Source organism: Ictidomys tridecemlineatus, chromosome 12 (assembly GCF_052094955.1).
Source record: "Ictidomys tridecemlineatus isolate mIctTri1 chromosome 12, mIctTri1.hap1, whole genome shotgun sequence".
Classification (NCBI taxonomy): domain Eukaryota; kingdom Metazoa; phylum Chordata; class Mammalia; order Rodentia; family Sciuridae; genus Ictidomys; species Ictidomys tridecemlineatus.
Window position 1 is genome coordinate 66,742,187 of NC_135488.1, and position 23,570 is coordinate 66,765,756.

General features: G+C 35.9%; 1 long non-coding RNA gene across 1 annotated transcript; it reads right to left on the reverse strand.

The window, feature by feature from the left end:
• Positions 1-1,384: 1,384 nt before the first annotated feature.
• LOC144369593 (uncharacterized) lies at positions 1,385-23,118 on the reverse strand. Its single transcript, XR_013429376.1, has 4 exons — positions 22,571-23,118; positions 18,531-18,650; positions 8,860-8,931; positions 1,385-1,641 (listed from the first exon to the last, which is right to left on the reverse strand). It is a non-coding gene; the product is annotated as an uncharacterized LOC144369593 (long non-coding RNA).
• Positions 23,119-23,570: the final 452 nt, after the last annotated feature.

Consider the following 23,570-nt stretch of genomic DNA (forward strand, 5'->3'; position numbering starts at 1 on the left):
TGGTTCTTCAAGTAATGGTGTGACCTTTGGATTGCCTTTAAACTTCTTTACATCACCTTTGCCCAAATTGCTGTGGCACTGTGAGTTGGTGGGCCAGTCCCTACCCAAAGTCCTCTCCAGTTCCAGTCTCTGATTCTCAGAAGAAGCTGAAGTCTCTTCTTTGACGTTTACCAAACATTACATATGGCACGTGTCAAGAGCTGTGAAAATTTTATTTAATCCACTGTGTTTATTTTCTCCAACATAAAGGTGAAATATTTTTACATTTTCCCAATGCATTTCTCAGTAATAACATAGCCAGTAAAAATATTTTTGTTCCTGTAGAGCAGTGCTATTATATCTTTGCCAAAGAAAAAGCACACTATTATATATTGGTGAAGGGGAAAAAAGCTTCATTTGTTATCAAGAAGGAACTGGTAATATAGCAATTATTATACTGCCCTTTTCCTAATTTGACTTAAATTAGTGACTTTAAGTTTTCAGAGGATATGAAATATACAGTATGTGCACACAAGAGACAAAAATATCTCTTGCTAGTACCTCCGTTTATGACATTAATCTATCTCTCAATGATCTAATATAAAATAAACCATTTGAAAGCAATTTCATTGAAATACTTTCAGAAATGTTAAAATGAAAATATTAATCTTTTTGAAGTGTCTTATTGGATGTGTGTGTGTGTGTGTGTGTGTGTGTGTGTGTGTGTGTGTGAGAGAGAGAGAGAGAGAGAGAGAGATCCCAGGATGATGGGTTGGGGAATTCTGAGCATAACTGTACAGCCAAGGAGATACAAACCAAGAAAAGATGTCAGAGAATCTTTTCCTTCTGACCTTTATTCTTTTCCTTTTTTCTCCCCTCCCAATTTTAATTTTCCCTCCTTATTTTTATTCTCCCTCTTTCTCCCCCTCACCTTCATTCCTTCTTTTCTTCACAAATTCTATGGAAACCCAATGCTAAACAAGGTACTGTTCCAGACAAGGATGTAGAAGACTTCCTCACTGAGTCTGTGAACTAGGTGTTTTCTTGAGAGGTGGTTAGGGTTCCTTGGGGTAGGTCCAAATGATGATAGGATTGAAGTGTCCTCCTTGGTCACTCAGGGGTAATTAGACTGGTGCCTGTTCAATAGGTTCTTCCCCCCATACTTGACTTTTTGTGCGATTATACACCCACATATTAGGCTGCTTTTTCACTCCATTGTACATTCTCCTTAACCACAAATCAAAAAGCCAATACATAATAAAAGAGTGGATTTTAGTCTTTTAAGAACATTGAATTGCATTCCATATATATAATTAACATCATTCCAGAGAATCATAATTGAGGCTGGAAGTTAGGGAAATTTTTCTATCTCTGATACATGGGTAGATTTCATACCCATGCAGTTTCTTTACAATAGGAACAATAGAGTTCTATCACAAATACAGTTAGACTCTTTAATAACTTATCACTTCAAATGAAATTCAGACCTCTAGGGTCCAGCATCATACAGTCTCTACCTACCTCTGTTTTATCTTGTCCTGTATCATATCTTTAAGGGTCCATTCAAATCTTTTAATCTTCTCACACTAAAGCATTGATTTCTTCTGTTGGCATTATACTACAGTCTGTTATGGTTGGATAAGGGGTGACCTCCAAAAGCTCCTGTGTTAATGCAAGAGATAAGATTATTAGATTACGAGAACCATAACCTTATCAGTATATAACCCATTTGGTGGATTAATAATTTGAATGGATTTATTAGGTGATAATTATAGGGAGGTGGGGCATGGGTAGAGGAAGTGAGTCACTGGGTGTGTGCCTTGTGCATTATATATTTTGTCCCTGGCTCTTTGTGCTCAAATACTCTGCTTTCTGGCTGCTGCGAGCAGTGCAAAGCTCCTCCACCATACACTTCCGCCATGATGATCTATCTCACCATGGGTCCAGAGTAAAGGAGTCAGCTGATGTGAACATGGATTGAACCTCTGATACCATGAGCCCCAAATAAACTTTTCCTCCTCTAACCTGCTCTTAGTTTGGTCACAGTGGCATCAAGTCAATGAACACACAGTCTCTACATTGTACATATTTGTTTACTTGTTTACTTTCTTGATTCTTGTACAAAATGTAAGCACCCAGAGAGACTTTGTGTGTTTTGTTTGCTACGATATCCACAGAGACTAGAATAAGTGCTTGATACATATTTGTTAAATACATAAATGAATGAACAAGTGAATGGGCACACTCATTTGAAACATAGAGGAAAACATAACAACCAGTCTTATACAGAATATATAATAAAGTGCAAAGATTATGAGTTTGAGGTGACACAGTTCATTTTAAATCCCAGTTTTGTCACTTATGGACAATGTAACTTTTAGGGACATTACTTCATTTCTCTGTGACTCCATTATTAGAAAATGAACCCAATAACATGTCTACCTAAAATATTTGTTCTGACTATTAAGTGATCTAACACATCTAAAGGACTTTGGTTTGTAAATGTAAAAGAACTAGTCAAGGAGTCCCACCCACATTCAAGAATTTGAAGAATGCCTCATTTCTGTTGAACCTATTTAAAGTGTTTGACATATTGTTTGGCTATAGATAATGAAATGTTTGAATGCCAATACAGGTTAGGACAATGCAGATTGTCCCATTGCTCTTTGCTTTGCTCAGTATGTGACCCTAAGAACTGAGAACCACATTGAGGGCTCAAACCACAGGTCTCCCTCCCATATGGCTTGACTGGGGTTTTCCAAATCCAAGTGGTTCTGTGTGCCTTTACTGAGAGTAACAATTGCAGGCCATTCTTATATGAGTGCTATGTGGAGCTGGCTCTCACCGACAGCATTTTACTAACAGGCAGAGGTAAAAAAAAATAAAGGTGCATAACTATAACTAATGCATGTCCAACTGCCAGCCTCCTCAGCATTGGGGGTTTGCTAGGCAGAAATGACAAGACTCTGACATTTTTTAGACTCCACACTGGAATTTGATTCAGAATCAAGGTTTGTAAGAGGCTGAAAGTGATTCGTCAGTTCATTTTTGCAGATAGATGAACAATCTCTTGTTTCCTTGGAAACTCAGAGCTGAGCATATGTAGCTCAGAATGTGCACCCTCATGTTTTCAATTGAGCAGATTCAGGATGAGTTTCTCCCAAGAGATTCAATATGTTGCCTTAAACAGAAGAACCAAGAAAAAGAGAGAACTGGCGTATTAAATTCAGATATTATGGACATGGTGGCTCTCTCAAGACACAATAATTCCACATAAGAGAGACACTTAAAATCTGGCCTTTGTTGGGTTAACAACAATTTCCTTTATTTTCATAATTTATTATTTTCTGAATTGAAAAGGTAAGTGTATGTCTTGAAATATTCTTTTGTATGCATTTAGAATGCATCCTGCTTACAGTTCTTACTATTTAGGAATCTTACTATCTTTAAAAAACAAAGCTCTAAACATCTTAGTTCTTTATAGTAGCAAGTAGAGAATTGAGATTAGTTCCTTCCCTGGAGTATTTATGACACAGATAAGGTAGGGTTAGCCTTTTTAAAGGACATCTTAAATATAGGATAAATGTTATTTCCTAGGTTGCTCCTATCCTACCTCTGGCTTATGTTTGGGGCTTGGAATTCTGTGGCACTTACACAGCCACCATATAAGGAGATGTGTATGAAAATTTGGGGATATCTAAGCCAGGGCAGGATTGGGAAATTAAGAATTCATGTCATCAAATGATTTTATAAATAGTTATATTGAACCATAGTCAAGCTCATACACTCACACATTGTCTATGACCACTTTCATTTTACAGACAAATAAATAATGATGACAGTGACCATAAGTGAAAAAAAACAAAGTTGAAAAACTTTGCTAAATATTTACTAATTGACCCTTTAAGAAAAGGTATGTAGGTCCCTGATCTGGAGGAAACTTCATTGGCAATAGCTTAAGAAATTAGAAATAGAACAGTTGGCCTTAGCTAGCCTTCTTTTAGCCAGGGATCCGGTATTTCCTGTCAACTGATGGTCATGATGACATCCAGGGACACTGAGAAGCCTTGAAGGACACATTTAAAATGACCACTACTTTCTGCTACTATTACCAACTACTCAGTGTCAGGCACTGCAGAGGGTCCTATACGTACCTTTTAGATTCTTGTGTCCCCCTCATTTAGCAACAGAGCAAATCAACACTAGGACGAGTTCAAGAAATTTTGGCCACACCATTGTTTAATAGGAAGATCAACAGTGAAACACAGGACTAGCCAACTCCCAAAGCTGCGTCTGTCACTTAAAACTAACTTAACTGTGATAAGGCAGAGTGGAAGGACAGAATGGTCTGTTCAATTAGTATTCTGGTTAGTTAAAAAAAAAATGCAGTATACAGATGTATCATTTATAACTTATTAACAGTGAAAATATTGCAAACTGTCAAGTGAGTAACAGGGAACTAAATATTAACATGGCATGGGGGAGAAAGCTAAGTGAGCCAGAGCAAAGGAGCCTGGGATGCCACCAAGCAGTAAGGAGAGTATATGCAGTGGCTAGCTTGTTCCCCTTGGTCTACAATTAGAGACTGAAAGATCACATGAAAGGCATATATCATAGAGGTTTCCGGTTTTTTGTGTGTAAGAAAAAAAATAGTTTTAAGAATATGAATCTGGACAACAGAGACACCTCATGAGTGAGATTTAATCTTTGCTGATTTGGAAGGTCCTTCAAGGCTTCTCAGTGTCCCTGGATGTCATCATGACCATCAGTTGACAGGAAATACTGGATCCCTGGCTAAAAGAAGGCTAGCTAAGGCAAACTGTTCTATTTCTGATTTCTTAAGCTATTGCCAATGAAGTTTCCTTCAGATCAGGGACCCCCCGCATCCCTTTTCTCAAAGGGTCAATTAGTAAATATTTAGCAAAGGTTTTCAACTTTGTTTTTTTGCACTTATGGTCACTGTCATCATTACTTATTTGTCTGCAAGATGAAAGTGGTCATAGACAATGTGTGAGTGTATGAGCTTGACTATGGTTCAATATAACTATTTATAAAATCATTTGATGACACAAATTCTTAATTTCCATACCCTGCCCTGGCTTAGATATCCCCAAATTTTCATACACATCTCCTTATATGGTGGCTATGTAAAGACCTCAAGCCTGTCGATGGTTTATGATTCTTTTTTTTCTTGATATATATCTTAGATAAACCATGAAAACAGAACAAATAGAATAAGTGTACTTGCAAGTGATTTCCAGTGTTAAACAAAATACTCAAAGAAAGTGAAAGAATTCTCATACTTGTCTCTGGGAAGTTAACTAAGACTATCAGTTCAGCTAAAATTATCTCCAAGGATTTATTTGACACATAGCCAATGTTCAGTATGATGACTACGGTCAAACATTATTTGTGAAAGTAACTACAATAAATGTAGATAAAATTGTAATTTTTCCTTTTAGTTATTTAAGTAGTAAGAAGTCCATCAAAACAATGACAAATTTTATGGCTGCCTATACTCCAAGGCATTGATGTTCAAATAATACAGTGCCTGAGCACCTCTGTCTAATTACCTAGGCACTATAGTGACAGATAGTTTAGAAATATGGAAGTAGCTATTGATAAAGCACAGGGAAAATGTGAATATTCTTCACATTTCTGACAGCAAAAATGGACACTGATTTGCAGATTTAAATGGAGAGAGCATGACTTCTTTCAATTGCTTGAAGTTTCCTATGGACGTAGCTCATTTCATGTCCACTGAGTGGGAGTTAGAAACCATACGTTGTTTCTGTGAGACATCTTTCTTACTGCTAATTAAGAATCCTGTAAGCCTTTTTTTTTTTTCCCTTTTAAAGAAAGAAAATCTGTCATCAACTCACAACATAAGGGCAAGTGTTTCATAAAATAGACAAAACTGTGATGGTTATTGATCTGAAATGATTTTAAAAGTGAGTATATTAAGAATATTTAAGAAAAATAAAATTAATTAATGAAATAAAAAATCAGTTAACTCTCATCCCCCATTAAGAAAAAAAATGCTTTAATTGAATGAAAAATAAAGTGGCCAGGTGTTAAGATAGTCACAATTTTGTACTAATAAAGATTCTACTTGATAGAATTTCTCTGGCTAAATGGTTCCACTTGGACACCAGGAAATTGGCAATGACTTTCTTAACCGAGTACATAGGGCCTTCCCTCCTGACATCTTGCCTAGAGAGAGGGTTTATTACTGTGGTTTTCAACTATTCTGTAGCTAACTTGAAAATGTTTGCCTCAAGTACTTAAGTTCATGATTCTGCTTGTATAAAACTCATAGTGTTTGTTTTTGATGAGAGAAAAGCCAAATTCACAGCCTCAGATGGATAAAGCTTTAAATAATACTTTTTATTTCTGTTAATCTCTGAAGTGCAGGAAATTTAAAAACAATGTTATTAAAACACAATTTTCTACTTGAAAAATTTCTATTTGGTTAACAAAGGCTAGTTAACAAAGTAGCAACATAATACATGTAAGAATCACGTATCATGATAAGAAAAAATTTTGAATAAAGTAGCTTATTTTTGGCTTTAAAGAAAAACTCCAACATATTATTGCTTAAATATGAATGCCTTTGCCAACTTTTCCCCTTTATGAACTGTCTCCAGATTACCCACAGATCTTTGGCTACTCTGTCTTCAGAGGTTCAACTTTTCAGTGACTAAAAAGAGTCATAAATATGGCAGTTTACTCTGTAACAAACTACGATTCTTCCTTTTGTTATTTTTACATCAAAAAAAAAAGCGCTAATGTTTGTTAAGCACTTGCTCTGTGTGAGGTACTGTGTTAAATACTTTCCTTGATTTTTTTCTTTCATCTTTATAACAGTATTCTGGAGATTAGACATTATTATTATTTTCATTTTAAAGATGAGTAACTAAAGACTAGTAAAATTGGAATAAAATAGGTTAAGGATACAGAGTTAGTTAATGGAGTAGCCAATATTCCAACCTAGGGTGATTAGATATGAAAATTTCCATTCTAATCTATCTCTTACAATGTATTCCATGAATTTGTGAATTTAGAAATTACCAACTAGAATGAGCTCTTGATATTAATAATATTATATATAACACATATAAGTATTACAAATATATACTATATCATATATATTTGGAATATATTATGTGGAAATTATACATAGGTATATATGTTATCTGTAATATATACCTATATGTGCATTGCATATATATGCCCATATTTATATATATTTCATGTATATATAAACAAAATTCTCCAGCTTATTGCAAATGCACCATAGAATTTACATGGTCACTTACATGTTTTCTGCATTTTTACAAAAGAATCTGCAATGAAAGCCATTAAATAGGATGCAATTTGTAAGCCTTTCATTAAATAATGATTCTCAGCTGGATTTCTGAAAAGGGAATATTAATGCAACCATATGTAACTAGCATTGCAAGAAATTAGCGTTGCTGATTTAGTCTTGAATCAATCATTTTAAGCTATGCATTAGAGTCTTTGCTGATATATTTCTGTCTCAAACAACTTAGCACAAATTGTGGGCTGAATACAGCCATGTTCAGAGTATAATTTGTAAGAAATGCCACTGGTATTTCAAGTTTCTTGGGTTTGTAGGGAATGATCAAATCCATATGCAGTAAGACAAGATGGTGCTATGCAAGATTCAAGGACTAATTACTTATCTCTATTATGTAGGCTTTCAGGCATGAGGTTAAGTGATAAGTCTAGTTTCAGATAACAACCCAGTGATGGATTTTGGGATGTGGGAGCTGGATCGAATTATGGTGTGGGTGTGAATGTAGTGTGTTAAAATCTCCAAAGCCCTAATTGGTTGCCAAGTTTTGAAAATATTATTCTCATTTTTAAGTTTTCTTTGGAACTCTGTTACTGGACCCTGGACCAGTTCTACATTTTTTTCAAGAGTCAAACATCTACAGAGGCTGTTGTCAATTCTCACTTTATTAGTCACAAGAAGCTGTTTTAGTAACCAAGATTAAGTCATCATGTAATGAAAGGGTTTTAGTTAAGAGAGACCATGACAGGAGAGGAAGCATGATTCTAAATAGAACTAGATTTGACCTATTTCCTGGGGAAGAAACCATTCTGTGCCTAGATGGACAGTTTTGTGGCTACTCCAGTGTCCAAAATTTCCACTTAGGACAGAACTCTATGGCACTTAGACCATGATTACTTTGGGGAATTATTTTTCTTAATTTCCTTTTATTCTGTAAGAGCTCTTCTCCTTCACTTTTAATTTGAGTAACCAGTTGTTTTTTTCTTTTTCTTTTTTTTTCCTTTAGAAATGGATTTGGTTAATTGCTGTTTCATAGTGTTTTCCTCTATTTTCTGTATACTAGTTAGAGCCTCAATTATTGTTTAAATTAATAGAACAAGACAGAAGTGGTACTTTGTCTTTCCCATTGACTCATATCAATGAGCACATATCAGATTGACTCATGATCATGTGGCCACATGAATTTGATCTTTTTATTATAAAATTGCCCATTGAACTATCACCTGATGATTTTGGCAATAATGCATGAAGAGTGGCTTTAGTATTAGGGAATACTAAAATTCTGAATGAATGACATCTATTCCAGTTAATGATGGAAGGTGAAGTAGGTCAGAAATCATGAACAAAAAGCCTAGGATACTGGGCAGGGTCAGAACAACAGTCCAGAGCAAATCACAAATGATTCAAAAGGGCAATCCTGTAAGACATTGTCAGCATTTTCATGTATATTTCATAAGTATATTTATTGGTGGTAGGCAATAAAAAAAAATGGTGAAGTGGCCAAAGCCTCAATGTGAAGTAACTAAATCAATATGTTGTTTTTGAGAATAGAATGTGCTTACCTTTCTGCTTCTAAGTATATGTTCTAGTGGTATCCAGACAATTTCAGTCTCATTTAAGCCTCAAGTAGATCTCTAAGGAAAGCAATGAGGTGATTGTTGTATCTTTTAAGGAGACAATTATACATACAATTCTTTCAATGCAAATGTTTAGTCAAAAACCAAACAAACTGGAGAGGCCAAATTATCTTACTGATTTTCAGTATATTTATATCCCATAACAACAGCCACCAATACAGGTGGTTTGAGTGTCTTCAAAAATAAACAACTACCACCAAAAATAAAACAAAGTAAATCAGGTTTAGGATCTGTTTTTCATTCATACTTCTCTGCTTTTCTCAGCTGTGATTACTCATCTCTGCCATAGAAAACAACATGACTTGAGTCATTGTCCCAAGTTTAGTTCATACTAATAACACCCTAGATGCATAGGAGAGAGGTAAAACCATGGCTTCAAATCAATGCCTCAGGGCTGTAGACGTTCATTCTCTTGTAGGATCCCAATAGAGAAAGACTGCTAGACTATAACCCACTTAAGAATTTTTGTTAGCCTGAAAGATCCTTCAAAACAATTCTTACTCATTTTTTTTTCTCCACCATGTTGCCTGACTCAGCACCTTGCCCACAATAATTAAATCAAATAACATTTGGTTTTCATTAAGTGTTTGATTAAAATGAGATACGAGCCTACCAAACTTGTTGCTTTTACTCAAGAAAGGTAGAAATAGTGGCCATGTTTCCTAATACTATCCCCTGCCCCCTTTTCTGTTCAACAGACTATAGGATTTAGAACTTTTTCTCTATTTTCTTCTGGTAGAATAAAAGCATTTTTTTTTCTGTTTTGTTCACTACCTCACCCCAAACCCCTCCACCCAATGCTTAGAATAGTACCCGACACATAATGAATATCTGGCAAATATTTAAGGAACATATGAATAATCAGAGGTTAGCAGTTTACATGACAAATTCAAACATTCTTTAACTTCATATATATATCAAGTATTCTTGAGTTTCCTGCTTTTTATGTACATATATTTTTGATATCTTTAAAGAAAACAACTAAAAGTATTTTATGGGTCCTTGGGAGGTCTATAGAGGTCCCACTCATTGTCTTTCACTTCTTATCCTGGGTCACCATTGTCCCCAAACCTGATTTCCAAGTGGCAATGTTGGTAGTGCTGTGGCCTTGCCACCTCTCACTCCTCTCCAGGTACAGACAGAGCCTTCTCCTCTATTCACCAAGAGTCACATGAAGTTCCCATGGTTTCGCAGCTTTGCTGAAGATTTGAGGTGATCCTGGGAGCAAAATACCAGCCGACTCTAGAGCCCTGCTGGCATGAGGTCCGCAGGCCGCGCCCCATCACAGGTTATCATCCTGCGGTCCTCTCTTTCCTGAGACCTATGTCTCCTGTTATGTTCCCAGGGGCGATATCATTGTCTCCTTTCCCTAATTTTTTATCTTTTCTTGTCTACACACTTACCTCCTTTCCAAAATCAGGCCACAGAATAAATAATTTCAGAGACTGTTAAACTTTGGAGATAATTTTATTTAATTAATATCAGAATAACATCTCTGCCTATCCAAAACATTATTTTTGGATTAAAAATTGTTGGATACTCGCCTTTACTGATACTTTCCTTTCACACTAGGCCCAAGTGTTGTCTTTGAAAGACCAAAGAGCCTGCTAAAGGATATTCTCAAATAAAAACTAGTCATTCCCTGAGTTAATAGATTCTATTACTTTTAGAATGTGCTTATTTTACCTTGGGGTCCGTCTGAGACACTTTTTTTGGAAAACAAGAGATGAGGCTGGGAGAGCAATAAATATAATTCAAGGATGCATTATTGAGTCGGCTACTGGTGTGCGTACTGAGCTCTATCCCACTGGCACTTTCTGAAGACCGGTCAGATATGTTCCAGAATTGTCCCAAAGAAAGGGGAGAGCCTTTATCTACCAGCTTCTTTCACTGAAAATTCTTACACGTATTGTAGGTGGAAGCATGTGTCACAATATCAGTGTCAGAGGACATATGGCTGCATGAGGTATTGCAGGTTATCCCTGTGAACGAATGGCTGCTACAACTATGGTTGAGGTAAAAAGTGGGCTGAGAGCACAGAAAATGTCATCCTGAATTGTTAATCCTAAAATCGAATGCTGGGCAAGGACTCAGAAATCCTGCATTTGCAATCTTATTCTGCACTGTTATTGTCCATCTGATCTTGGAAATCCTTTTATTTCTCTGAGCCCATATTTCTTTAAAAGAAAGTATGCTCCCACATAAATAAATTGGTACAATAATAATAAACTTAAAAATAAAATGAAAATAACAATTTATTTTATTTTTTATTTTTTGAAAATATTTATTTACTTATGTATCATTTAGCTTTAGTTGGACACATTATTTTGTTTTTATGTGGTTCTGAAGATTGAACCAGTGCCTCATGCATGCTAAGCAAGCGTTCTACCACTGAGCCACAATCCCAGCCCCACAATTTATTTTAAATAAAATAAAACAGTGGCAAAATAAATAAGTAAAAATTTTTAAAAAAGGAACCTCAGAGGTTTGTTAATGTTTGGAGATAAAAATTTAACGAAGACATAAGGTAGTAAAATTCAGCCCGATTAACAGGTACCTCAAATAAAGCAGCTATTATCTTAATATATAAATTTAACTTAGAATGTTTGGCTTTTGAGTAAATGCCTGATTTAACTCAAGAAATAATAAATAATTTCTCTGGTAGCAGATGAACAGCCTTCCTTGGAAAAGGATGCTCCTTCTCAGTGTAGGAGATAAATAGTTAAATCTGCATTTTCCTTTTATTTCCAGAGTTATATGAAGTGTAGGTGTTCTATTGCCTGAGGAAGGCCTTGAAAGCATGGGAGCAGATGTGCTATAAACATGGCGGCACGCTTGAGTGTCTAAGGAGTAGAGTAGCACAGTGGAATGTTGGCACCTCAACAAACAAGCAAGTTTGAGTTGTAAAGGAAGGAATATTGAGTAGTGTTGTGATAATGGTTCTTCCAAAAGGGGAAACATCTATCCAGTAAAGCCAACCAACATCTACGGCTGGAGACTTTACCATCTCAGAAAAACATGGTTGTCAACATTCTCTAATGAAGTACTTGTGAAAATTTTAGCAATGGAAGCAAGCGATTAGACTAAAATTTCAAATTGAATTTTAAAAGGTATTGATTCTCCTAGGAAGTAACAGATTCACTGAAATTTTAGAATGTGTCTAAACACATTTAGGTAATAAGCCCATTAAGATACACCCAGGCAAATCTATAGTTGTCTCTTAAAATATCATAAAAGTTCCTAGGCCAAGGTGAGGTGCATCTACCAATGTCAGCACTAAATTTTATCTGGTAAGAAATTTCAGGAAAATAGAAAAGTAGGAAAAAAGAACCACATATACTCTAAGAATTACTGTGTACTAAAATTACTAGGAATTGTTTTAGCTTTGTAATCTAAAATATCACCAATTCAAGACTCCTATAGCCTATGGATGTGAAACAAAAACAAAATAAAACAAGAATCAGCTTTTGTAAATATATTTAAGTTTGCCTGAAATCACATCCTTTGTAAAACAGGAGAGTTGGCACTATTCCTGATGACTGATCATAGCAGGACGCCTGTGGTTCTTTCTTTCAATAGGTAACAACACTGTGATAAAGGCTGGTTCTTTAGGTGATACTGAAAGCAATTGAATTGTTTGAGATTTTCCTGGGCTAGTGCATGTTATTTGTGTAATTCTTTATTGTTTATTTAAGGAGGTCTGTGTTGAGTGAGTGGGCACACATTAGCACTAAATATTTATAAAATATTTGTTAGTTTTCAAGATCCTTTTATATTTGTTAATCCTGTGCTGACATGTCTTGATATTTCAAATTGAAGTGTCTTGTGAGCCTGCATATATGCAACACATGTGCATGTGTGTACATCTCTGGTAGAACACATGCATAGGAAACTCCCAGGACACCATCATTCAGTCGATAGATATTAATTTGGTAGAATCTGGAAAACTTTTTTGTGTCCAATGCTCTTCTTCAACCATAAATGTTTAAAAATGACACTTTACATGATCCATTGCTTTGATTTAGATGTTAGTTCTTTGTTAATTACCCCAATAGAGATGACACAGTCAACTGGGACATTGAGCATCTAAAAGCCATTTGTCAGAAATGCTTATGAGGTGAGTAGGTGGTAAGGGCACTAGTCACCCAGAGGGCAAGGTTAGAGTCGGATGAAGAGTGGTAAATGACACAAAAGAGGGACTGGAAGCACCCAAGAATCACTGACCGTGCTGACCCTCCATATGACTCTAATGAGATATAAGTTCGATACTATGAAACTTTTATTTTTCCTCCTCCCCCAATAGATACTTAGCTCTCGTAGTCATAGAAAAAGAGAGTGCAAATATTATTCTGAGAGGATAATAATTGTATTGGTCAGTTTCAGGTGAACCAATATATTTCTCCTTAACAGGAGTTATAGCTTTATGAAATCAGATGAGAAGCTCCTGTTCATGATGAGTATACGGTAGCTTTGGTGGTCTTTCTATTGGCAGATCCAAATTATAAAACATTTTATTAAAATAATATATACCAAGAAAATTCTATCAGGAACTTGAGTAATTTTCAGCTCTTTGGGACTTCTAACTTTGATGACTAGGCTAGACCTGTAAATACAGGGTTTGGGAGTCTGTGCATGGGTTTTAGGTGAAAACAAGATGGCGGCAGTCTTCTGAATAAGCCCATTGATGGAGGATTCAGGCTCCCTATCTTTAATAGCTGTGGCTTGGGCATATGGTAGTGGGTGGCAATAAAAGTTATTTGAGATGTCACATTATACAAAACAATAACGACTTTTAAAAAGGTGTGAATTGAAATGAAAAGACTGAAACTCTGAAGTTTCAAGACAAGCTAGGCAATATAAATAATCAAAATATCATTTGGCTTCGGCTTGAGTCCTAATTCTAAACAGCTTACACATTTTCAAGTCAGAATTACAGGAAAAACATTGATAGCTAAATAAACAGGGTGAGTACATGATTAATGTTTTAAAATAGTAAACACTTCACATTTGTAGCATTCCTTTAACAGATTGGTCTGGGGAACTTGTTTTCATTCCTACTTTGCAATCTGTGTTTTGTTTATTTATTCTCTTTATGCTGAATTCCTCTCTTTTAATTTACCTTTCGTCTTAATTTACTCTAGGGGGCAAAGTGAAAATGTCTAAAATAAGTGAAAAATCTAAAACAATTAGAAAATTTAAGACTGAGCAATAAGCAACTCTAAGAGCATAACTGCTATTCTTGGTGCGATGAATTGTGGGCAATAAAAAGATACTATTAGTAGCTATTTTCTTTAGGCTTTTAAACACTTCCAAAGCTATATTTTATATCTTATAATGAATAAAATCATCCAGGATAATTGAGAGGCTAAGAAGAAGTGGGATCTTTTTTGCTTATTAGGAATGAAAGGAGAATGAGGTGTTCTGAGCAGAGATTTCCCTTCATAGACTCCCATACTCTTAGCCAAGATGAACACATGTTGTATGATACTATTGGGGAGAGAACAAAATTTGACCACAGTGCTTTGGGAAAAAAAACAAGAAAGACTATATGATTCCAGTGATTTTTACAAATAAAAAGTAAATGATCTTAAAATTATTCAGAGATAATGCTTCAACCAGGTTGGATTTCAGATGTGCTCCAACTTCACTGTGGATATGAATCACTTTTGCATGGAGAGACTAAAAAAGTATAGTGGGAAAAGCCTTGGTGGCCATAACTGGCCTAATAAACAAAAATGCTGAGCACATGAGCACATGTTTTCTAAGATGTTCACTGTTCCATTCTATAGGAGAAGGGATCCGTGATCTTAACAAGTTGTTGGAGATAAGACCCATGTCCTCTCTATTCAAAATAATTTCTTTGGGTGAAATTTTAGATTTCCTCTGTTGGTGGTGGTGGTACTAGATAATATATATATATAAATGTAGATACATCTCACTTAGTGGGAATTGTCTGATGGAAGGAAGGTTCAGGAACACTCATTCTGTGTGACACTCTGCTTCATCCTTTGTTTGGTCGTAAGCCTTTCTGCTACAATATCAGTATACTATTGTGTGTTCATCGTCATTATTTGGGGAGATAACTTAGAACACGTGAGTTCATAATCCAACATTTCATCATTTTCCAATTCAGTACCATGATTTCTGTCTAATTAAAAAAGTCAATTTTATTTTTTTCAGAAAAACAGGTCCACATTGGCCAAAAGACAGAATTAGCTCAAGCCTGTGGCTTTCCAGCAAGAGTGGAACCCAAGAAAGGACACTGGCCTGACAGGTGATTCCTCAGCGGAGAGTGGGATGCACACAGAGGGTGCTTTAGGAATAATTTGGATGAGAAATTGCCAAGAAGATAAATGGCCTGAGATCACTGTGAGTTTGGATTTAGCACCAGCAAAACAGCATTCAGTCTTCTAAGGGTGTGACTGTCCCTTCCTGCGGCCAGATTTGGGTAAACCTGGAGTTTGGCATGAAGCAGAACATATGAAGGAGATTAACACATTTTCTGTTCCTCATCTGAAGGACACTGTGCCCTATATGTGTTTAGAAAACTTGAGAAGCACTCATTATGCGTGAATTCTAAAACACCACATTTAGACAAAATGGGTATTTCATAGAATTGATCTGAAAAGCAGGCTCGCCCTCCCTCTCTTGTAGCATTGATCAAGGATCCATGTTACGTGCATGTTCTGAGGTGCACAAGCATAAGTGTTTCCTGGAGGTGTGTAAAGACCAAGCTTTCAAGAGCAATGCAGAATGGAATGAAATATAATGCTGAAGGAAACCATAAACTATGGACATGTTAAAGTAAAACTAATGTAGAAAAAAAATTTTTCTAGAAAGGTACATTTGGAATGTGAAAGATTTTCAATGTATAGATTTTAATGTGTGTGTGTGTATGTGTGTGTGTGTGTGTATGTGTGTGTGTGTGTGTGTGTGTGTGTGTGTTTAAAGAGGAAAAGATATTTATGTCAAGTTGGGGGAATAATGTGTGATTAAAATATAGAGAGGGCAGGGGATATAACTGAAATAAATTTGATATGTGATTTTGGATCAGATTCTTAAGGAATACAATATTTATTCAATAAGGACTAGGTACCATTCTAAGAGCTTGATTCAATCTCATAACAACTTTAGGAAATTATACAGATGAGGAACTCAAGACACAGAGAGGTTAACCAAAAATGTATGATCACACAGCCAGCAAATGCCCGAGCTGGGACTCATACTCAGGTATGAATCTCCAGTGCCTGTGCTTGATTTGACAAGAAAAGAGAGTTAGGGCTTTGTTCCATGTTCTTTATGTTATTAAGAGTCTTTGACAGGTTTTGAAGAGGCTCATGATCCAATATGGGTGGTAGAAAGATCATTCTGGCAACAGTGATAACTATATTAGAAGTTATCTGACAGAGATTTTAAGCCAAAAGGGGATTTTATTTATTGAAGCCTATTACTATCAAAGCAGTTTGCAGCGGTTTTGGTATATATACTAGATTTCCTGGGTTTCACCTTGGGTAAAAGAGGTCATGTTTAAGAGAATAACCCTCGTTTGACCAACTCTTATCCCAACAGATCTTTTAGTACCTCACATGTTGTCTTTCTGCACTGTCCCAGTCTTTGGTACTTCAGAGATCACTATGGGGGCCTTTAACATATGCTTTGGAGCCATCCAGACATCCACTAGTCTAGTGTGGTGCAATAGAACTGTGGATAACGATGGATCTGTTAGTGAGACTGGGGAACTGAATTTTTAATTTTAATTAAACTTGTTTTAAATAATCTCATATACTTAGTGTTGCAGTATTGACTGATCCAGTACATGTTGGTGTTTCCTGGGCCCTTCTGCTAGTTATCACTTTTCCTACTGGGCGTGTTATGGGAAACACTCTTTCTTTGAGCAAGGTAGCTACCCTACCAATACTGCTTCTGTGGGGGACTGTCACCAACTTTTTCCTGAATTTTCTGCATTTACCAGGAATTGTGTCTACTTCTGATATCTCCTAATAAGAACCAACAAGGAAATGAGGAGGACAGATCTCCAAGTGGCACATATTGTGGCCCTGTATGTTGTAGAAATTTTAGGAAGACAACTGTTTCCATTTTTACTTTTTGTCATACATCTCCCACATAGTGTCATAGAATGAAAAATGTTTCAACCAACTTGAGGGCATGTTTTGGACTCTAGGTATTCTTATCTGATACCAAATTCTCCTAAGGGACAAGACACCCAAATTTGGGCAAGTTACAGTCTTTGCCAAATCAGAATGCCAATTTAGGTACAAATCATGCACCCTGATAAACTCAAGTGACCTCCTTTAGTCCTCATAACAAAGATACTACTCCTAAGAGACTGATGAAGAAATGGAAATCCAGAGTTTAAGTGGAACAAATTAACCCATCTTACAGATGATTGAACCGTAATTCAAATCCATGTCCAAGATTCTCAGGTCCTCCCTCTTCCCATAATAGCAAGCTGTGCTTTTATCGAAAGCTTACTGCCAGAAGAGAAGAGAACATATAATTATGTGAAAGATTTATGTATACAATATATTGGTTTTAAAAATAAGTATGTTTGAAGTGAAGAAAAAAGCACCCATATTTTAGAATCACTAGCAATTTTCAAACAGTGAATTAGTGCACAATTATAAGTCATCTTATTTAAATTAACTACTGTTTGAATTTGGATTCCATGTTTCAAACCAATTTGTCATGCACATGTTATAAGCAAAGTCCTAAAACATACCAAAAACATGTAGTGGGCCACGTTTAGAATGACCACAATCAAGTCATCCCTTAGAAATAGCTAATAGCTAATGCCTAGATTGTACATTTCTTCTACAATGTACACATGACTGAAGACGCTAAATCTTTTGGAACGGCCATGGTATTATTGAAGAGATGTTTTTAGGGTTACTGTTGTGCCTACAACTAAATCACAAACCACTTTTATAAAGCAATGACTTGGAGATCACAGTCAGCAAAATTAAAATAACACTCCTTTTCCACATCAGGGGCCTAATGTCTCAAACACTTCAAAACAATGCCTAATATTTTACAGATATTTGCTTTACTTATAAATAAATTTTCTCCCTGAAGTTAAGAAAGACTGTAGGATCGAGTAGCAAGTTTTTTTTAAACTACTGGACAGAAGGTTGAAATTTCTTTACTGGAAAGAAAAAGAACCCCCTCCTCCTTTAAAACTCTTTTTGTTCTCCAACTAAGCATGCTTTAGTTATTTTATGTAATAATGACCATTCAAGGTTTGAATTTCCACTGCTAAGATGTGGTTAATAGGAGAGGACAATTTGCTGTCTCTTTTCCACCAGGGTATATTATTAATGATCAGCTGATTAGATTATCCATTATTTTGCTCTCTGTGTATTTTGCAGTATTTTGGGTAAGTAATGACTTTCAAATGCTTTGAAAAATAATGGAAAATCCCACAGATGCTTTCTCATCGTGACATCGGTACTCTAGGTAGATGCATTTTTAATTAAAATCCCTGTGGCATTGCATCATTATCTAACCTGGGCACTGCAGTGCTAAGTGGAAGCAAAATCTTTCTACCTAATGAAATCTTATTTAATAAATGATATTACCTTTGGCCAGCCCTTTGGTATAGAAGCCTTTTATTTGACACGAGGACAAAAGGACCCCCTAGTGTCACCTCTGGCGTATTTACTTCTCTCTTTCATGCCCAGCAGGTCTGGTCTTCTGCCCTGGAATATAAGGTCTAAGACAGAATTTACAGAAATCAAACTGCAGTTCCACCATTCCTTGATGTCCTCCCAGGTGAACTCCAGGGCTCCATGCTCATACTTCTAAAGCAAGCAAACTTTAAGCTAATTATGTACTAGCGTATTCTCCCTTGCTGAATTTTGGCAGGTTGCTTCTGTAAATTATGAAAAATAAATGTGAAATATGCAGATGTCTTTTGTTTGAAGCAGATGTTTGGTCTGTCTTGCCAGAATCCAATCAGCTGTTCCCCTGGGGGCCTTCCCCCCACAACATTATCCCAGAGCAGCTCAGAAACATGAAGGGGTGATCAGAATAGCACTCTATAGGACTTAGAGGAAGATTCTGTACTTAGAGGTCTTTGTTAAGGAGAATTAAAAATAGAAATACCCAAGCCACAGGAATCAGATGGTCTCTGGTAAAACACACTGGATGTAGAACGGTTTTTATTCAGGGTGTTTGGTGAAACTGAGAAAGGGTAGGCTTAATTGTGACCATTCTTGCAGGGCAGGGGGCTGCCTTCATCCTGCCATCTTGTTTAAGGCCATTACTGTTTCGAAGATGAAATCTCTCTGTTTATAGATTCACTAGTTCTATACAATGGGGCTCTAGTTTTATCATGAAATATAAGTAAAGATGATTTTATAAGAGTAAAATATTTGCAGAGGTTACATATATATGTATACATATACGTATATATACTGAATACATATATGTATGCGTATACATATACTGAGGAGTTATATCCATGGTTTCATGTGTATATATGTGACCTATGCAAATATGTACATGTACATATATTTATATATACATATGGATACATGTATTTGCATTCTATAACTATATATATGAAACCTACATATATATATCCCATGCAAATATATACAAATATATAAACATATATACATATGTATGTGTATATATACATAATACCACATATTTAAACAAATAACACTATAGGTATTATTAGTAAATATTTTGCATTATCACAGCTGCCAATCAGCTTCTGCTCTCATTCAGTCTCTTATGCAAAAATAGAAACCAGTTGTAGGATCCTGAAGGTTATATGGAGAAGAAAAACTATAGAGCTAGTCCATGTTGACACTGACTGTGATGAGTATCTTAAATGACCCAAAAGGCGGAAAGGACCACTACTTCCAAACTCTGCTGACCACTAGCATGTACCTTTGGGCAAGTATTTAACTGCTCCTAGCTTCCATTTTCTCGTCATAATAATACCTACTGCAGAGAATTTGTTTAGGGAGATAATGTAAGTCAAGTACTTAGACACAGTGTCTAGGCCTGACATATTAAAGAGCAAAAACTCAAACACTGAGAGCTCATTCTATAATTTCTTATTCACTTCCTACCTATTTCCTGATGAGGATTTATGTATGAATGTGTTTACATCTTTATTTATTTACTTTTAGCTAATGCACATCTCTTTATGGCAAGGTGAACACATTTCCCTGCTTCTATTTACAGCAGACACAGGAATCATTCTCCTGTTAACATTATCTGCTTCACTATAAATATCATATATGCTGCTATACAACATTAGCGATGTTCCTTTAGTTTACTCTTTTTGAATAACATTTAATTTCCTTAATTTTCTTTTTTTGTGTCCCCTATCCAACACTGGTTTGCTCTTCTCAATCTATTGCAAGACTCCAAGTTCTTCTTTAACTGTGAAATTTCATAGTTCTTTTTAGGGTCTGATTCATATAATGAATAACATTATACTTAGCTAATATTTATTAACAACCAACTGTGTGCTGGGGACCTGAAACATTGAGTATGAACAAGACAGGCAAGGACCCTTTTAGATTGAATCTTTCCTTTTAGTGGGGTAAGTAACTAGGATGTATCTTAACAATCTCTGTACCTGACACCACCATTTCTGTTTCCAGAATCATGTATTACGGCTTTTGTTTTAGCAACAATATTACAGAGAAGATATACATTTCATTTCCATGCTTTCAGAATTTCTGTTTTTCAGAAACATTATTACTTATGCATAAAACCAGTATAATTGGTTAAAAGTGGAAGCTTTGGTAAAACTGTGGATTTTAATTTTTTTCCTGATACCAAGTAAAATCAATCTGATATTTTGGCAATACATAGACACAAGTTTACTAAACATTATTTTTCAAAGTACTTTGTACCTACACTAAAAAAAAATCTATGTTCTAATTTTATTCATAAGCCACCTGAGAGAAAGAATGAGAGGAGAATGAGAAAAAAATAAAAGAAGTAAAAGGATAGGGCCTTTAGTCTCAGTGATTTTAACATGAAACTAATAATATAAAATCTGCATACTGAAAATAATAATGACTGACGATGTTAAAATAACCTTTTTACACAATTCATCTAACACCTATGTTCATTAAAAACAGATGGGTAATAGTGTTCATCTTGTGTAGACTATGGGATTAAACAAAAGAGTCATGCAAAAATTTTACAAACCCAGGGGAAATGTTCAATTATTGGGTGACATATTGCCAACTTTACGAATCACGTAGGTCGCTTTTCTTATTCCTTTTTGACATAAAAGAAACTGAGTCTCAGACAAATTGAACACTGTATCCAAACCCATACTAATTCAGAACTGTAGAGTTAAAATGTGAGCCTGGGTCTCCTGACTCCAACTTGAATGTTTTTCCCCAATGTGGTCCCTCTTGAACCCTCAAACGACTTATGAATAATTAAGAAGCTACATAAGAATAAGACCATAGTAATATAGACTTGATATGTAAGTATTTGAGAAATACAAAGGAGACGAGCACAGTGAATCAGGAAGCCTTCATAGGAGGGGCTGTAAAGTTTAAAGGAGATGGGAATTGATCAATAATCTATATATTATATTATATACATACTATCTGCACTGTCATCTTCCTAGTTCTCTTCAGTTTTAACTTACTCTCTAATTTAGGTTTGTTTATAATTCAAATTTATTTTTCCAACAATAAAGGGATTGGCCATGTCTTCCAGCATTTATTCTCTCAATAGGACCCATTCTCATGTCCTGAGGAGGTGTGTCCCTGGCTAAGGAGCAGCCTCACATGAATCAGCAGTCGGGGCACAGGTGATAGCAGTGGCTGACAATTTACCCACCTGCCATTTAGGGAATTTCCAAATAGTAATCCGGAACTGAAAGAAACGATGAGCCATGACCAACCCCTTGAGAAATTCAAATTTCAATTTCTTGACTATTCTTTTACTGCAATTTTTTTTTGCCCCAAAATAGAAAGTTCTCAAATAGACACATAAGATCAATAACAACAATCATATAATAATTCTTTGTAGATCTACATCTGGAGCTAAAGGGAATATATTTTAAAGGCATCACTAACACATTTATCTAGCTTTAACTGCCTCATCAGAGAATATTATTTTTAAAAAAGAAGCCTCATAAAGATGTATGAATATATAGACCTATGATTATTCCAAAAAAAATTGTACAAATCAAAATAAATTTGCCAGAGCAATTTAAAATAATTAACCTTTGACAAACCTCCCTCTCTGGTAATGGAATAGTAACTATATGAATAAAAGATAAGTCATGACATTCAATGAATTACAATATTCATCCCATAAATTACTTGATATAATAGCTCTATAGTCTTCATTTTTATAACACTAAAATGTCCCAAACACTAAAGAACCCATTCATTTCCAGGGTATGGTTTGCAGATAGGTTGGGTAATTTCTTTTGCTTTCTTCAGATATCCTTCAATTAACTCTTTAGTCTTATTTTCCTCCCAAAATATACCCCGTGTCAGTCTTTCAACCTATTCTGCATTGCCTGCACCTGGTAGAATTGCTTGCGCTCACTGCTTGAGCAGCTCATGCAAAATATTAACCTTATCTGCATGCTGGGCGGGGTGGCTTTGGGTAACATTACCTTCTGCCTGTTTATCACATTCAAGAATCCAGTGGCCATGTCACTTTTGTAGACTACGTGTCCATTGGACAGACTGCTGCTTTTTCTGCTTCTGTCTCCACTTCCCTGAGATAAAAGAACAGCAATAATCTGCTTTCCAGGGTAAACTGAAGCCATCTTTGATCACCTAAAGATGAGCAGAGACCACAGATTGAGGGTGAGGGGGACAGTACTTCGTAAGGATAATGAGGAGGTATTCTTGGGCATATTCAAACCTCAGGATGGCTGGACAGAGGCAACATGTCCAGAGATTTGGGGATCCAAAATGTGTTGCAATTTTAAACAATGGAAATCTACAGCAAGAGGATGTCTGCCGAGAAATGATGCCCTCCCAGCTGCCCATTTTACCCACCTAGGGATGACCAGTTGGCTTATTTTAACTCTTCCAAGTCATTTAGTGGAGTCAAGTGAACAGAATGAACCGTGAAAGTAGCACTAGTATTCAGTTCCATGTGGATACCTCCTCAATGTCTTTCTACATAATTTACATCACAGCTGAACCTGTCTGTACCAATATATCATTTAAAACTTCATCATCCTTGAACTCATAATCCTGGTCTGGATTCAGTTATACCATAATAAAAAAATATTTATTGAGCACTTGCTATGTATCAGGTATTTTGTCATGTCCTACAATTTTTTTTTTCTCCACAACTCATAAGTTAAGTTCTATAATATTTTGCATAAGGAAATCAAAGCAGGGACTGTCTGTGCTTTGCTTAATGGTGCACTTTTAACTAGTATGCTCTGCTTCTCCAGAAGATCATGCCCTCTGGCTACCCAAACTCAGAACTTCTTCACACAAAGGGTTACTTTGTTCCCTGAGGTCAGTGTTCCCAAGGAGAGTTGCAGCTGTAGTGGATGGCTGTCACTGCTCCAAACTGGGGCTCTTTTAGTGCTCCTTTAGTCCCAAAGCCACAGGAGCAGGTGGGTGCGGCTCCTGCTAATTCCAGACCTCTGA